General features: G+C 45.6%; 1 pseudogene; it reads right to left on the bottom strand.

Moving 5' to 3' along the window:
• Positions 1-722: 722 nt before the first annotated feature.
• On the bottom strand, positions 723-4,582 carry LOC110306563 (annotated as a pseudogene).
• Between the last annotated feature and the right edge of the window lie 297 nt (positions 4,583-4,879).

Below are 4,879 nucleotides of genomic sequence, written 5' to 3' on the forward strand. Positions count from 1 at the left end.
TCCTCCAAAAAAAAATTGCTTTCCCCCTATTTACTCCCCCCCCCCCAACTCACTCACTCCTGCTTCCTCCCCCTGGCATTTCCCCACACTAGGATATACAACTTTCATAGGACAAAGGGCCTCTCCTCCCATTGATATGTGTCTAGGCCACTCTTTGCTGCATATGCAGCTGGAGCCAAGAGTCCCACTATGTGTGCTCTTTGGTTGGTGGTTTAATCCCTGGGAGCTCTGGGAATACTGGCTAGTTCATACTTGTTCCTCCTATGGGACTGCAAACCCCTTCAGCTCCTTGGGTCCTTTCTCTAGCTCCTTCATTGTGGATCCTATTCTCAGTCCAATGGATGGATGTGAGCATCCACCTCTGTATTTGTAAAGCACTGGCAGATCCTCTCAGAAGAAAGATTGTAAGGTAGAAAATTTAAGTTTGACCTCCCTAGACCAAGTTGGAGCCAAGAAAGAAAAATAGGTGGGCCCTGAAGCAACCTGTTCTGAGATCTGGCTGACCACAGAACAGATAACTACACAAGCTGGTTCAGTGATCTTCTTTCAAGACTTAGCTGACCACAAAAATTGGATTAAAATCTTGAGAACAATCTTGAGAATCAGGGAGTTTCCCCTTGTGACTTTTAGTTCCCCCTTGTGATTTTTCAGTGGTATTTTCAAATGACGCACTCCCTACCTTCTTGGGTTATGGTTTTTCCTTTAAATACCCCCTTTCCCAGCTACTCGGGGTTGAACTCCTGTACCCCTGCATTGGATACAGTTCGGCCCCAGTGTGCTGGTTCCTGTCAATAAACCTCATGCGATTGCAACAAGAATGGTATCCTGTGAGTTACTGGGGGGTCACATCATACTAAGACTTGAGTGAGGGACTCCTCTCATTGGGGGCCTTTCAAGCTATATCAGGTTCCTGTCAACAAGAACTTGTAGGCATCCACAACAGTGTTTGGGATTGGTGATGTAAATGGGGTGGATCCTCTAGTGAGTCAGTCCCTAGATGGTCATTTCTTCAGTCTTCTACTTCACGCTTTGTCTCTGAAACTCATTCCGTGGATGTTTTGTCCCCCCCTTCTAAGATGGATAGAAGTATCCACACATTGGTGTTCCTTCGTTTTGAGTTTCATGTGCTTTGTGAATTGTATCTTGGGTATTCAGAGCTTCTGGGCTTCTGGACTAATATCCACTTATCAGTGAGTGCATATCATGTGTGTTATTTTGATATGGGGTTAACTCACTCAGGATGATATACTCCAGATTCATCCATTTGCCTATGAATTTCATAAATTCATTGTTTTTAATCACTGAGTAGTATTCCATTGTGTAAATGTACCATATATTCTGTATCCGTTTCTCTGTTGAGGGACATATGACTTCATTCCAGGTTCTGGATATTTTAAATAAGGCTGTTATGAACATAGTGGAGCATGTGTCCTTATTACATGTTGAAGCTAAGTCTAGCTCTATGCCCAGGAGTGTTATTTTCTTACCCTTCCTTGTGACTTGTGAAAATTAGAAAGGCCAGGTTTCTACCTGTCTTTGACACCTATAGAACTACCAAACCGGAAACAGACCTACAAAGGGCTGTGAAGTACAAAAGCCTCATTAAAAAGAAAAGATTTATTTATTTTTATTTCTAATTGTACACTGCAGCTTTTTTTCAGATACACATGAGAACAGTGCATAGGATCCAATTACTGCTGGTTGTGAGCCACCCTGTGGTTGCTGGGAATTGAACTCAAGACCTCTGGAAGATTCATTAGTTCTCTTTAACACTGAGACATCTATCCAGCCCTAAAAGACTCATTCACAAGGTACAGATATATAAACACACACTAACAAATTTCTCAATCTTACATGATTCTTCCAAATTCTCTGTCTCAGTTGCTTTATTGTTGCCCCTCCTGCCACACAGTGTGGTGAAAGATATCAAGCCCAACAAAAGGAGAAAAGCCAAAAACATCAGAAAGCCTCTGGGGACAGAAATCTCCCTGCATTGCAGACATTTCTCCAAGAACTGCTTGAGAGGTATGAAGGAACCCTGAGCTTGTGATGGCTTCCATTCTGGGCAAGTCGTCCTCTTGGATGAGAAGCATCATCTTCCAGAACTGGACCTGATACTGCTTCATGAGGGCATTCCCACACAACTCCAAGAAGTCAAACAGGAGAGAGGACATCACATCTGAGAGAGGCTCCATGTTTCAGATCTGTGCCAGCCATCACTTAAGCCATGAGCATTAGCCTCCTGCTGGTTTCTATAGGAACACTTGAGCTGGATTGTGGCAGCACAGAAACGGATCATCCCAGACATGGCTTTTAGAAAGTTGTACTCTGGGGCTGGAGAGATGGCTCAGTGGTTAAGAGCACTGACTGTTCTTCTGAAGGTCCTGAGTTCAAACCCCAGCAACCACATGGTGGCTCATGACCATCTGTAGTGATATCTGATGCCCTTTTCTGGTGCATTTGAAGACAGCTGCAATGTACTTGGATATAATAATAAATAAGTCTTTTTTAAAAAAGAAAGTTGTACTCTTGTTCAACCTTGGAATCCATCACTTGGTAGCCAAGCATCCCTTGAGAATCCTCCAAAGTCATCCCNTCCTTGAAAGGTGGGTAGAAAGGAACAGAGTATGGACACTTGTGGAGATGAGCAAGAATGAGGTCTCCCACTTTGGGGTGAAGCATCCAGATACCAGATGCCACCACTGCAATGGTAAATCCTGCTTTATGGTGAGAGGCCACTTCTTCCTCCCCTTGTTTCACAAATATCTCTGCCAGTTTGTACTGGACAAAGTCCAGCTCTTCAGGGTTAAGAGTGACAGGCATCGAATGCCCACCAGGCAGGCTTTCCAGAGAGCAGGCTATGGATCTCCTCAAAGACCTCCTTCAGCTTTGAACTTGCGATGCTGGATATCTGGCACAGTGGGATGGTGGCTGCCTTCTGCAAGTCCAGTTTTATCAATTTGGACTGACTGTCCTTGCTGCTGGCCAGGTCTTCAAAGGAAAACACACATTTGGCAGAAGCATCCTGAAGTTGCTGGCATCACTGCATCTTAGTATCCTGTATCTTCCCCTGCAGGTCTTTATTCTGTGTCCCTGCTGACTTGGGCTGGGTACAGAGCTCTGGGCAGGAGCCCCTGGCCTCCAATGCACCTCTGACTCCTGCTGCTTGAAAGAGGGTCTCCTTCTTTTTCTTCACTTCAGGGTCTATGTTGATCTCTGGCTCCAAATTCAAGAGGAGGTCCTGCATTTTGTGCAGGGCCAGCTCAGCCTTAGCTTGGTTCTCTGCTGTGAGATAGCCACTCTCCAAGGTGTTTCGAATGATTCTGGAGATGAGGCCATACAGGTAGTTGCCCAGGATCTGGAAGGCAACCAGGTCCACATTCAGCAGCTCTTTGTGCTGACTGGAGGTATCCACCTGCTGGTTGAGTTGCAGGACCTCCTCTTGCAGGGGGTAGAGGCTGCACAGATGGACCTGGCCTTCCTCCTTCCTAAGCTGCTCCTTCTCTGCTTGCTTCACATGGTGGTGGTCGTGGTGCTGCTGTTGCTGCTGCTGCTCTGCCTCTCTGTCCTAGTTAGGGTTTTACTGCTGTGAACAGACACCACGGCCAAGACAAGTCTTTTAAAAATCAACATTTAATTGAAGCTGGCTTACACATTCAGAAGTTCAGTCCATTATCATCAAAGGTGAGAGCATGGAAGCATCTAGGCAGGCATGGCCCAGGCAGAGCTGAGAGTTCTACATCTTCATCCAAAGGCTGCTAGTGGAAGACAGACTTCCAGACAACTAGGGTGAGGGTTTTAAGCCCACACTCACAGTGACACATCTACTCCAACCAGGTCACACCTATTCCGACAAGGCCACACCTCCAAATGGTGCTACTCCCAGGTCCAAGAATATACAATCCATCACACTATCCAAGCTTTAGGTTGAGATTCTTGGCTCTGGGGTGAAATGGCTCAGCTTTCTGCTTCTCTTGATGGCCAAGGCCTTCTCTGGTACTCTTCTCCATCACTTCCATAATTCCTAGAACTCCTTATGCAGTTTCTGCTCCTTCACATTGTCAAACCTCTTTAGCTGTTCCAATGTTATCTCTGAGAGGGCTCACACCTTCCTCTCTTGCTCCTCCTGCCACTGCCTCAGGCCCTGTGCTCCTCTCATTCTGGATGCCAATTCAAACATTCAATGCAAACTTCTGCTTTGATTGTCAGAGGGCACTGAAGCACAATAGGTTCTTTGAAAGAGGCCTCATGTGTGCTCTGGGTTCCATTTGGAGTTGAGGTTAAGGCGGTTTCTGGGATACTTCTGAGAGGAGACTTACGTAGTGAGTATTGGGACATGCCTGAAGCAGATCCAGAGGATGGAGAATTATCAGAGGAAGGAAATTCTCTTGCATGTGGAGTGAGGTATTGTTTGGATGTGATCTCACACCCATCCAGAGTATGAAGATAGTTTGGGAAGAGACCTGCATTCTTCCAAACCATCCTGGTAGCCCAGCAGCCACTTGAGGTCATAGTGCAGTTGTTCTTTGCTGGAGTTGTTGAGAGCCAACAGTGTTTCCCAGCAGAGACCATAGGATTGCATTGACGTTTTGACAAATATAATTTTAAATAAGTTTTCCTTTGAAATACATGTTGGAAAGTCTTATTTTTTTTGGTTTTGTGAGTAAATTGGTACGATTTATGTTATTAAAAACTTGTTTACAGATGGTAGAAGAGGGGACAAAGTACTCAAGGAAACCTCCTGTGGGTACTTGTCTGGCTTAGCCAAGGAAGCTCCCTTAGCCCATGCAGCTCCCTGCATATCTACTATGTGGATAGCCCCTGCATACCCACTATTTGGATAGCCCCTGCATCCCCACTATGTGGATAGCCCCTGCAT

This window comes from Mus caroli, chromosome 12, assembly GCF_900094665.2.
Source record: "Mus caroli chromosome 12, CAROLI_EIJ_v1.1, whole genome shotgun sequence".
Classification (NCBI taxonomy): domain Eukaryota; kingdom Metazoa; phylum Chordata; class Mammalia; order Rodentia; family Muridae; genus Mus; species Mus caroli.